Below are 13800 nucleotides of genomic sequence, written 5' to 3'. Positions count from 1 at the left end.
TGCATATTTCACTTGTCCAGCAACCAGCCAAATTCTTCATTATTCCTTCAGGGGCTGGCTCATGGAGGGTAATTATGAGCCATTTCCACAGTCGAATAGGAGATTGAGTAATTTGCTGGGGCACAGGTAATCTGAGGGTCTGCAGAATAGCAGCCCAATAGGGATAAAAGGAACAAGTGTTTTTTAAAAACTACCTAGTGTTAGTTACCTGTGTCACTGTATAGGCAGCAAACACTTCAGATTAAAACAGATTGACATGGCCACAAGTATGTGTCCTTAGTATGATATAAGGTAATGTAATCAATGGGTTATATCCGTAAAATAGTAGTAATGTATTAAAATATCATCTCACAATTACTACAGTAACAATCCCGTAAAGGATTTCCTCACAAATACTTCTAAACTCTAACAGGGTTTTGGTGTTATGGTGCTTGGCCAGTGACGTCGTTAACCACATTTTCGCCGCTGGTAAGTGGTTTATCGGCATCAGTAAGCAGTTTATTGGTGTCGATAAGCAGTTTATCTGCACCGATAACTGATTAACCGTGCTGTTAAGTGGTTTATCGGAGCTTATGGTGTCATAAATGCCATTTATTGTATTACCACAATTTTTTTGATGTTCCGGTTAACGATGATATCAGTTATCATCGCACAGCTGGGAATGGAACCCCCACCATTAACCAGGGACTGCCTTATTATTATTGTTATTATTATTATTATATTATATTATTATTATTATATTGTTATTATTCTTATTATTATTATTATTAAACAAGTTTAACTAGACTGTGTACAGTAAACCCCCTGTATTCGCGTTCTCGTGATTCGCGGACTCATGTATTCGCGGATTTCTCTGTGAAACGTATCTACCCATTATTCGCGGAAAATTTGCCCAGTCGCTGTATTTTCCACTGAGAAATATCCACTAGTTACTGCAATTTCATATCATTTTCATGACTAAATGCACTTTTTGTGATAAAACTATTAAAATACTCAGGTATAAGCATTTTTAGAGGGTTTTTCTTGTGTTTAAACTATCAAAATAGGCAGTTCTAAGTGTTTTTAGAGGGGTTTTAAGTATTCGCGGATATTAACTATTCGCGGGGGGGATGCGGTATGCATCCTCCGTGAATACAGGGCATTGTTCTTGAGTGGGAGGTAAAGCTGAAAAGGTCTGCCGTATAGTCAGATGGGAATACAGTGGACCCATGCTATATCGCAGTTCAGCATTCATGGCTCCAGTTAGTCACAGATTTTTCTGTGGAACGTAAATCCAAATAAATTGCAGAAAATTCACTAGCAGATTTTTTTGTAGAGGAATATTTGCTAATTACAGTACTGCATTTTTTTTATACAAAAAATGATTTACTAATTTTCAAATATTAATATTAATGTAAACAGCGAAATATCAATAAAATGTATTTGTTTTTCAATACATATTTAGATATTTAGGTACAGTACTTAACTCTGTTTGTGGAATCCCTATGTTTCCCTATCTACTGCAAAAGAAAATTGGATGGCTTGAATACTGTATGAGAGAAAATGGCTGTGCCTGAATAGAGGGGAACTTTATTAGTTTTCACACATAGCTATAAGCCATATATTTTTAAGGGTAATGTTGTAAGATGACTTTGAAATGATATTAAAGTGTCTTACGATGATAGTTTAAGGTATATTTTGTGTAGGATGATAGTTTAAGATACAGGCAGTCCCCGGTTATCGGCTATCCGATTTTATGGGGCTTCTAGTGATGAAAATCAGCAATTTTTGGCACCAAAAATCACCGTTTTCCACTTATTGGTGGTGTTACATACCTAACAGAGGCACCGAAAATTGTCGATTTTCAATTATCAGAGATTTTCGGTTATCATCGTGCTGTCAGAATGGAACCCCCGCTGATAACCAGGAACTGCCTGTATATTTGATATTTGAACTGTTAAAGTAGGCAGTTATAATAATTTTAGTTGAAGTTATATTTGGTGTTTGAGCTATTAAAATAGTAGTTACAAGCATTTGTAGAGAAGGTTAACAACTTACCGTAGATTTTTGCTTTTTGTGGGTGGTTGTGGCTCCTAACTGCCACAAGTACTGGGGTTTGACTGTATAGCAAAGCTGATGAGAAAGTACTCACTTGTGGGATTTACTTGCAAAAAATTGTTACTTCTACATTTTATCTTGGGTTTTTATAGGTATAGTAAGTGCTGTTCTCTGTCTGTAGTTTCTCTCGACCTCCAAGTGCTCTCATGTTTATTGATTAACTGTATTTGGTTTCTGTAATTTCTGTAATTCTATCAGTTGCGGTACAATTACACTGCAGTGTAATCATGAGTTTTTATAAGTTAGCTGGTTTGTTAGAGTTTGTGTAAGTGGGGTTCACTTAATTGGCTTGTTATGTTTGCCATTTTCACTTTGAAGACTGCTGTTAGCTTTGTGTCCAGTTATTACTGTGTTAATATGTTTTACAGTAGTGGAGCATGGATAATTTATGTTATCAAACATGAAATTCAAGTTGTTATTACTGTTAATATTTCATTCTTTACTTGGTGTTGTCCTGTGCAAAGCTGTCATTCTGTGGAAGCTCTGTTACTGAGCACAATTGAATTTTTGTATCTCCCTTCTGTGTTTCTCTAGTTAATTCTAGAATTCTCTTCAAGTGTTCTTTAGTAGAGGAAGGATACCTTTTTTTGAATCATCATTTTATAGCCAAATTAATTAGGTGACATTCAGTTATGTTTACAAACGAAGCATAATTATTTACATTTCATGTTACTTTAATTTGATGTGTAATCTCTCGTTTGGCTTATTACTCTTAGTGTGTCTGATTAATCAGTGTTTTTTGTTCATTACTCTAACAACCAGCTGATGAGTGAAGAAGATTAGTGTAATGAATATACAGAGCAAGTGCTCAATCAAGTCTTCATTGATTTGAAATTAGACCTTTCTGTAAAAATGAATTTACTCAAGTTTATATTAATATTAGTGTGAAAGTGCTGAATTTTATTTCTCATGTTTTTAGTTATTTTACTTAAGTAACAGCTACTTTGTAATTATTGTAGAAAGAAAATGAAAGTTTTTGATATCACTTTGGTATGCTAGTTTTGAGTTATTTTGTTGTAATCAAGGGATAAATATATTTTCATGTGTTAAACTTGTATGTGTATCTTCTATCTGTATAAGGGCATGGCAGTCCTGATAAGGGTAATCACATCATTCCATGGTCTGTAAATGCATTGGTCAAATTAGTTTTAACAGTAAGAATTATACCTTAGTTATCTGTACAGTGCCACTGGATTTTTGTGAGATTATGACATACCTGGACAAGGGTAGTTTTTTTTTTTTGTCATCCTGCACTTCATTCCAGGAAAATTTTGTGACACTGGATAGCTGTGATGAGTGAAGCCTCTTGTTTAAAAGAATTGTTAGGCGTAATTAATACCAGTCTATGGTCAGCTTGCTTAATTAACAATGGAGATCTCTCAGCCTAAGTAGGCCTTATATAAAACCCATGTAAAGCAGCTATGGAATATAAAAGATTACAGGTTATATCCTTGGGAAATATTTTAGAAATACCAATGAGTGGAAGAATCCTATAGAATTAGGTACTTTTGTTAAGGAAGGTTCATAAAGTAATTTGCCAAAGATCTAATATTAAGGTGCAGTTCAGTTTAGGGTGCAATCAAGCACATATTAGTGGCCAGTATGTGCTTATCTATGTTTTTTGAGATGTAAGAGGAATAGAAGTGGCACCTGTACAGTGTTTGTTGTCTTTGAAGGTACTCTTGTTGGCTAGAGTAGTTCATTGGTTATATCCAGTTATGTCACCATAACACTATGGTGTTCCAGCCACATTCACGAGATTATCAAGTATTCTATACACTTTATAATGTATTTTCCTTGCTTACATTTTACTTGGTATAAAGGAAATTTCATAAAATGGCTGACATTTTACCCAAAGCCTCTTCAAGGGATGATGTTTTTCATATTTTGCTGTTCTCAAAATAACTGTTCTGTAATTAGTTATATTTTCATGGCTGACTGACATCTTATCATGGTAGGATGAAGAATGGTTGTTTTAGGCCATTAAAGGACTTAAGACATGATTCTCATTTCTATTTCTTCAAGCAGGTAAAAATGATGTGGTATGGTAGATCCCTGTCCATGTAGGAATTGAAGAAATGATGTGCTGACAGAGCAGTCAGTTCTGGATCATTTGCAGCCAAATCAAAGAAGACCATTCATGGAGATGTCCCTTTAGTAAAGACATTTTGACTTCCAAATTTTTATATGCTACAACAATCATAAAAAGATGATGAACAAATAATTTAATCACGAAACAAAATTTGTTGAGTGTGTTTCACTGCTGAGATATTTCTTTGTAGTATTGTGTATCAGTTTGGACTGCCTGACACTTTTAGGCAAGTAGCCAACACCATTCACTACTCCCCACCACCCCATTTTGTCTCTTGAGAGTTTTGGGGGACCCAATTTGTAGTTTAATTTCCTGGGACTGTATTATTCAAGAAATGCAAAATCACAGTGTGTGTTGTGTGTGTGTGTGTGTGTATGTATAGCATATCAAAACTATTGCCTCAAGGGCTAACTTATATTGCTCATCAAACATAAAGCTCTGATTGAGAGTAAAAGAAAAATAAAAAAAATAGGTAATGATGAGTGAAATACATGTTTGAATGCAGATGTATGAATAGCTTTCATTTATAGGAATTTACCAGATTAAATTAGCGAACATTATTAACTGTTGAATGTATATTGTATGTATGCATATTTTTATTAGATCTGTTAAATACATTATGCAATGGTAATCACAAACCATTTGCTGATATTATTGTTCTGTACAAATAGCTGTGCATGTTGATTGTTAATATATTGTACAGCAGGAAGCCAGTAAAAGGAAATAGATAACAAAGTAATGTTGCACAGTAAACAGAAAATAAGCATTTTTGATAGTGTAGTCGCTGGTTTCATCCTCAAGGGGTTACCTTCCATGGGTCTGTCAGAGCTCCATGGTGACCAAACTAATATCAATGAATTCTCTTTTAGTTGGTCTCTGGCCAGGTATTGTGTCATAATAATAAATGTTATAACAAATGCTGGAGTATGTAATGGACTCAAAGATGGGAGGGCTCTTTCCCTTATCTTACAGTGAAGCTGTACCCAGGTTATTTCCGTCGTCAAACCTGCTAGAAGAGGAAGTAATTATTGCACGTGTGCAGTCAATCGTATTATTGACAAACAGACTGGCAAGAGACCAGTAAGTCATTACCTTTCGTTGGTCCATTTGGAACAGATTCGTTTACGTCAGTGCTCCAAAATTCAGTAATTATGGAAATAGTCGTAGTGAAAGTTTTAGACTTTGTAATTGATAGTTAATTTGTGTGTGAAAGCTGAAAACCTGGGTTTTCTTTGTAAGTTGCAATCGTAGATGGTTAGTTGTGAAAAGTGCAAATTGTTTTTAAAATTTGTCATTTCAGTTAGATGTTTTAACTAAAAGAAATGTTCCACAATTTATCATTAATATAAAAAACCCTTTCAGATTATATGATGTCTACAGTAATCTAGGCAGTAGCCTAGATCAGATTAAGTGAGAATAACTTAGACGGAATAAATAGTGGATGTTGTCTGTAGCCCATAACGTAGGATTACATATCCTGGATTCGGCAGTAACCTGAATTAGAGTAAGTAAGAACCTTTTAAGAAATATCCTACTATGGGGCTATTGCAGTAGCTTTTAACCAAGGTTCCTAGGATTAGGTAATAGCAGTCATCGGGGCAAGGCAAACAGTAGCCTAACTATAGGGATACTTGAAGTCAAATTTTTTCTTTTTTATATAGTCTATACATTTAAGCGAGACTTAAATAATCTGGATTAGGTAGTACCTTATATTAGGTTAAGCAATAACCCTTTATGAAACATCCCATTATTGGACTAAGCATTAGCTTAGACCAGGTAGCCTAGGACTTGATGAAACAGTAATCATGGCTAGATGAAATGGTAGCTTAGCTTTAAGGCTACATATTAAGGTAAATTTGTTTTATGTAACCTATACATTTAAGAATGGTCCAAATAATCTGGATTTGGCAATACCCTATACTAGGTCAAGTGAGAACATTGTAAGAAATATCCTATTATTAGCCTAAGTAGTATCCTAGAAAAGTTAGCCTGGGATTAGATAAAAATGATAACCTAGGCTAGACAAAATAGTAGCCCAGCTATAAGGCTACATATTAGTGAGTTTCTGTTTTGTATATCCTATACATTTAAGGGTGATCTAAATAGTCTGGATTAGGCAGTACCCTATACAGGCAGTCCCCAGTTATCAGTGGGGGATCCATTCTGATGGTGTGACGATAAGCGAAAATTGCCGATAACCAAAAATCAGCGGTTTTCGGTGCTTATCGGCGCCGATACCAGGTATCGGTGCCAATAACCGGAGATTGGCGCCTCTGTTAGGTATGTATCGGCGCCAATACCTGATTATCAGCGCCAATAAGCAGAAATCGGTGATTATTGGCACTGAAAATTGCCAATTCGTTGCTTGACAAGCTCTGTAAAACTGGATCGCCAATAACGGGGCTGCCTGTACTAGGTTAAGTGAGAACATTTTCAGAAATATCCTGTTATTGGTCTAAGCTGTAATTCAGACCAGATAGCCTAGCATTTGATATAAACAGTAACCTAGGCTAGATTAAAAGGTGACATAAACTTAGACCAGGCAGTAATCTAACTAGATTAAATAGGAACCCCTTTAGGGAATATCCTATTATTAGCCTAAAGAGTAGTTTAGATTAAATAAAGCATTGGCTGAATATCAGGTAGAAGAGTAATCTCTGCCAGGTAAAAAACAAACTAGATTATAAGAGGGTTTTTTTCTCTAGAGCTTATACCCTTAAGTTTGATTTAAAGAAGCCGAGACTAAGCAGTGACCTAGAATAGGTTAAGTGAGAACCCTTTAAATAATCCTCTATTCTCAGTTTAAAGGTAAATTATGTTAGAAGCATTAACCTAAGCCATATAAAACAGTAGCCTGGGTTAAACAATCAAATTAATTTATAGCAGTTATCCTGAATGGCATATCATTTAAAAATTGAATTAAACATATCCCTTGCAAAAGGACTAAGTGTATAGTAATACAGCTATATACTGGTGCAAAATTAACCTAAATCTTATTGTGTTTAAGATAATATAGATATTCAACACATATAACAATTTAGTAAATAAAATATATTACAGCTACACACTTGTAATTAAGTTAGCCTGTAATATCGAATATACTATCTATATAAGGATCACATACAATAAGTACTAACTAGTTACTAATAAAAACTTTTTCATATCACTACAGGGCCGCCATTATGTGGGACCCTCAGGTTAAGTGTTTCACAGTAGATTGCTCGTTCGCTTTTTACCAGTTGGTACGGCCCATCCACCTGCCATGAGCATATTCCTTGCAAAAAACAAGGAAAATTTGGTTGGTCACCAGATATTTGCAAAATTTTTAGTATGCTTCTGAAGACAAATTATAAGGATGAATCAGCTCGTTTTAAGCTGTCACAAAGGTTTCCTAGGGTTCAGTAGAGGTGAGGAAGAGGGAGATTATATCTTTCCAGCAGAATTACAATAGCAGACACTTAACCTTTTTCTAGAACAAGATCTCTGTTTGGGCCAAAACCCAGAAACATCAGTCCCCAGTACCTTCCAGGTTAACCCCGCTGAGGAAAGGGAGGAATCTTTATGTTGGAAGGATCAGGGACACAAATTTCGGCTAATCATGGGAGAAACTTTCCAGAAGGGGATCTATCCCCCATGCAGCTCTCAGATGCTGAAGAGGATCTTTCCCCCAAGAGGGATACTAGGATCCATCTAACCCCAACTGAAATTACTATATTCTCGAAGGGTTATAGTAATTTACCCAGGAATTCTGCCCCTTGGTTAACAGGCAGTTATACTTCAGTTGTTGAAGCTCAGTCAGATTGCATAAGCTCCCCCAAAAGGGATACACAGTTTGCAACATTTGATCAATTCCTTAAGGAAATTATATGAGTAACATTAAAGATGTTCTTGCTACAGAACGACAATATATAAGAGACATGATACATAATTCTGAAAAGGAAGTTAGGTCAGCCCTTTACACCACAAGGTGTAAAAATTATTAATCCTGTAACCAAAAAGAAAGAGTGGATACAAATTTTGCCCAAACAGGGTTTGATTCTAGAATTCCGACTGGAAACAACAAAATGGCCAGCTCAGACTACAAGATTTTAGATCAAAAGATTATAGGGGCTCCAGTATTCACCCCTGATGATACTGATAACCCTTGGCGAGATCCCTCAGTGTGCATTTTCTCTCCCAATGGTAATTATCTAATTAGCGAGAGAAAAACTATAATCGAAATTGTACATGTACAGTTTAGAGACAAGGCAGCATTCCCTAATACAGTACAGAATGGTGCCGGGTACCACCTTCAGCAGACATTGAGAAACCACTAAAAGAAACGGTTCCTACCTATGTCTATAGCATTAAAAGCTATAGAAGACACCCTTTACCAGGTCAACAGAAAATGGATCTCTACTGCTATTTTGGATAAGACCCAAATTGCTCGCCAAGTAGCCGCAGCCTTCCATCCCTTCGTTTTTAAAATGATTAGCCATGTGAAGGCAGATTTTCAGGATTTTGTAGTGACTAGAAAACAAGACACAGTGGCAGAATTAAGCCATTTGCCTCAGTCATCCCAGTCTCGAATAATTCCACCAAGGAATGGGCAATGCTTTGATTACCTTTTGAAAGGAAAAAGCTCCCTCCAGATATAGCATCTCAGGAGTTTGGGACCCGTATGAGAAGAATCTCAGAGGGGACAGCCTCATCAGAATTTCTTGCTAGGATCCGCCTCCTTAGTATAAATGGCTTCAGAAGATTCCAGAACAGTTTTTGCTGTCGTGGCCAAAAGTCTTATGAGAACCCTATGGGAAGCACTCTATGACTTTCTAAAATGGTGTATAAAAGCATGCATGGAAACACTGGAGGGCTCCAACAAGTCACTCCCCAATGTGACTTCATTATTACAGTCTAACCCCTTCTGTAAGAACCTGTTTGAGTAGTCTTTTGTGGTTCAATTTAACAAGCAAGCCTGCCAACAGAATTGTAGTGTACACTCTCCTTGGAAAAGGGGAATTCAGGAAACAAAAAATCCAAAACTTCCCTTTACCTACCCAAAAAAGGCTCGCTATGACCAAAAATCACATAAGCCTTTAGTCGTCACCCCCAAAGTTTCCCTCAAAAACAGATAGGTGGTCAGAAGGGACAACTCCCTACAAAGGGGCAACAGCAACAACAAGGACATCTTTTTCATAGGGTCCAAAGACACTCCTACAAGGGAAAAGGAAAAGCAACACCTGGAATGCCTATCAAGGGCAAATGCAGAGGAAGAGGTGCATCCCAACAGGAATTGTATGGTCTGGGGTCAGCTTCGATGACACCACAGACAATGAAAGTCGTCCCTTTTGGGACAGCATTATTTTCAATGGGCTGGAGTGGAAATGGTCTCATCCCCCCCTCCTTTAAAGGGGGTTCCTCCAAAAACCAGACCCCTCTCTGGAAGATTACGTGCAGACGGCCCTGCTAAAGGGAACCATAGAGAAACATTAGTATATTCGCTAACAAGCACGTCTCTTCACTGTCCCCAAAAAGGATTCTTCCAAATGGAGAGTGATCCTCGACCTATCAACCTTGAACAAGCACATTGTTTGCCAAAAGTTTCGGATGACTACGATTGCCCAAGTACATTCAGTCATTCCACAAGGGACCTGGACTGTTTCTATAGATTTGAAAGATGCATAATGGCACATCCTTATCGCTGTCCCCTCCTACCCCTTCCTAGGGTTCCAGATAGGGAAAGATATATACAGGTTCAAAGTCATGCTCTTTGGGCTAAACATTGCCCCCAAGACATTTTACAAAATTAACAATGGTAGTTGTTTGAGAACTCAAACAAGAAGGAATACAACTCATAGCCTACCTAGATGATTGGTTAATTTGGGGGCCCACCGGAAAAGAGGTTTAAGAAACCTAAGAGCAGTGGTCAACAGATGCCAGCCAAAGGTTTTCTAATGAATTGGAAAAAATCCTGCCTCATGCCCAGCAGACATTTTCAGTGGCTGGGGCTGTGTTGGGATACTCTTAAAAACTGGTTGTCTCTCCCCATCAATACTCAAAACAGAATAAGGAAAGACTTCAAAACATTCCTTGCACAGCCCAGAGTTTCCAGATGACAATTAGAATGTACAATGGGCCTGCTGCAGTTCACACCAGTAATAGATCCAACACTTAGATTGCAACTAAAAAATGTGAACAGATTCTGGCTATCACATGCAAGAAAAGATGCAAGACTGACCTCATCGGAAGGATAAAAAAGTAGGGGAGATACTTTGGCCTTGGACCTGGAAGGAGTCTCTGGTGAAACAGATCACCCTGACTCCTCCATCTGTATGAGTGACAATACATGCAGCCTGTACGAGTGACAATATATACAGATGCCTCATTGACAACTTGGGGAGGACTTTGGGAGGATCGTCAGGTGCCAGGGAGGTGGTCAGCTACTCTGAGGGATTGTCATATCAATTTCCTTGAGCTGATGGCTCTTTTTGTCTCTCAAAAAACTGAAACCTCCAAAAGAGCCACACATTTTGTTGGTTCTAGACAAAATGACTGCTGTGTCTTACATCAGGAGGGCAGGATCACATTCACCTTCTCTCAATATGGTGATGCTAGCCATCCTTTGGATGGTGCAAACAAGGAAGCGGCACTTGTTTGGAGTTCGCCTCAACAGAGTGAATGTTGGACAACCACTCCTTTTAAACAGTAGCCAACTTGCTTCCACAACAGGAAGTGGACCTGTTTGCCACATACAAGAATCACAAACTTCCAGTGTATGTGTCTCCGAACTTGGACAGTCAAGCAAAAGCAAGAGATGCCTTCCTACAAGACTGGAACAAATGGAAGACAATATACTTTTTCCCCCATTGTCCAGATTTTGAAGGTTTTGAGCAAGCTACTAACCTTTAAAGGAACTGCCTACTAAACAGCCCCAAATTGGCCAAACAGGCATTGGTTCCTATCACTTCAACAATGGGTGAAAAGAACAGTTCCACTGCCCTCCGCTGTTCTATCCCAGACAGTAGGAGGGAAAGTCGTCACACAATATTGCTAGGTACATAGTGCAAAAACTATGGACATCATCTATTCGACAATACCAGTCCGTATGAAAGATATGGTTAGAGTATATCCATGCAGAGAGCCCAGTTGAGATCTCTCCGGAAACACTTAGGTTTTCTCATATACCTTTTTGAAGACAAATGCCTTGCTATTACAACAATCATGGCATGTAAAGCAGCATTAACAGAACCCTTGCGTTATGGATTCAGTATTGACTCTAGTATAGAAATTGTCGCTTCCCGTCTCCAGTCTTTAGCACTACAAAGACCTGCTCCAGTTACTTGGTCCTTGAATAAGGTGCATAGACTTCTGTCAACCCCCAATTAAGTAGACCCAATACAACCACAACTCGCATGCTGCAAAAGGCGATCTTCTTGATTGTGTTAGTATTAGGAGCTCATATTAGTGAACTGGGCTCTCTGAGACGTGAAGTTAAGTATATCTTAGTTTAACCAGACCACTGAGCTGATTAACAGCTCTCCTAGGGCTAGCCCGAAGGATTAGATTTATTTTATGTGGCTAAGAACCAATTGGTTACTTAGCAATGGGACCTACAGCTTATTGTGGAATCCGAACCACATTATATTGAGAAATGAATTTCTATCACCAGAAATAAATTCCTCTAACTCTTCATCAGCCGGCTGGAGACTCGAACTCAGGCCTGGTGAGTGTCAGTCCAGAGCTCTACCTACTCACCGAACGAAGAGCTAGGTGGACGATACATCATGCAAACAGCTGACCATCAATTATTATTGTCCCCTGGCCCATCATTCCTGGCCAAGAATGAGAATCCTTTAAGAAGGAAATGTATTTTGGTAAGAAAATTCAGTTTAGTAAATAAAAATGCCCAGTTCAAGCACTTAAGGTTTGCCTAGAGTCCACAGCAAACATCCCAGAGGGTCCGATTTTCCTACACCCTAACACAAACAAAGCACTCTCTCTCTACAAGAGCTGAGAATAATTTTAGTGTCCCTCATTAAAAAGGCAAATTCACACTCCTTTCTTAGGTCACATGATAGGAAAGTAAGTACATCGTTGGCCTTCAGAAATGTCTCCTTTGAAGACGTCTCCAAATCTACAGGGTGGTCATCAGAGATGGTATTCTTAAAACATTATTTCCACGAGCTCGAACAGATTCGACTACATTGTGTATCAGTAGGTGGTATGGTTAGTCCTAATCCCATAGGTGCTACAGCAGAAAACCAGGGGTTTTCTTGATGGTGAGTATGCTATCTATCGCTGGGGGAAGGTGTGACAGTACTGCAACAAAACACAGCATGCTCAGGTAAGTCACTGTAGAGCTGTACCCTGAAACATAAATTCGTGTTTAGTTTCTTGTTCTTTCTTACCAACCCTGAGGGGTATTTGAAATAAAGAATGGGGCTTGAAACTTGTGGACTGACCTAGGACCAGAAATGTTTTTTCTTTGGGTTTTTGGGATTAATATTTGAGAGCTTAAGCCATTTCATCACCTGTCAATTTCTTTTTGAACCTCCTTGATGACGAAACAAGCAATACAGTATCAAAAAATAGGTTTTGACGTAGGAAAAACGTATTTTTGGTAGTTGCTGTTGAGTCCTCAAAACCCTCCCACTTCCCTGATGAAAAGGCATGGGGTTTGGGCAAAGGATCAACCTGCATTGACCAACAGAAAGTAATGGCCTTCTGGTCTCATGCCAGTCTTGTTTGTTGAAAATATGGCAGACTGTGCATGCGCAGATGTGCATGCGCAATAATCACTTCCCCTTCTAGCAGGATTGACAAAGGAAATAACCTGGGTACAGTTTTGCTGTAAGATAAGGGAAAAAGCCCTCTTATCTTTGAGTCCATTACATACTCCATCACGTGTTATAGTGTTTATCATTACAGTATGTCACAGTACCTGGCCAGAGACAGACTAAAAGAGAATTCTTTTGATATTAGTTTGGTCACCATGGAGCTCTGACAGACCCATGGAAGGTAACTCCTTGAGGACTCGACAAAACCTATTTTTTTTAGACTTGTGTTTTTGTTGCATTATTTGTTTAAATTAGCAAACCATGCATATGTATAGTATTTGTAATTTTTACTAGAAATTTTTAGTGAATCGTGTACTGTATTCTTTTTGAAGTATCCTTGATTCCTTTCATAATGTTTGGTTGTGTTGAAATAGCTGTGCAGTTGTGCGTGTTGTCGATAGGGGTGTTGGGGATAAATCTGATGAAAAATAATGGCTTGAAATACTATATAAAATAATCCTCCTTAACTGGTGTTTGCTAACTTTAAGATTAATAGTGCTCTGCCTTTGAGTATTTTTAAACAGTTAACTTTCTATTTGGCACAATAGAGGTGGATCATTTGGTACGTGTGTATTAGAATATGAGATGTATTTGGTAAATCTTTTGTTTAGTAGTTTCCATAGGTATTACATTTTAAACTCATGGATTACTATTTGACGAGTTTCTACCCATACAGTTGTATTTTGTGTAGGCAACCCATGCATTAATGATGGTGGTAAAAGGCAAGTGGTATGAACTGCATTTTTTTAAACAAACCCATCAGTAATATATAATGAATTCCTACATCCCATCCCC

The 13800-nt window shown here is 37.9% G+C and overlaps 1 protein-coding gene across 5 annotated transcripts in view; it reads left to right on the top strand.

Moving 5' to 3' along the window:
• Nucleotides 1–13800, top strand: part of uri (unconventional prefoldin RPB5 interactor) — a 203857-nt gene that overhangs the window by 175840 nt on the left and 14217 nt on the right. The window lies entirely within an intron of this gene.

The sequence above is a fragment of the Macrobrachium rosenbergii genome, chromosome 40, assembly GCF_040412425.1.
Source record: "Macrobrachium rosenbergii isolate ZJJX-2024 chromosome 40, ASM4041242v1, whole genome shotgun sequence".
NCBI lineage: Eukaryota > Metazoa > Arthropoda > Malacostraca > Decapoda > Palaemonidae > Macrobrachium > Macrobrachium rosenbergii.
The sequence above is the reverse complement of the archived record's forward strand: the minus strand, read 5'-3'. Positions and strand labels throughout refer to the sequence as shown.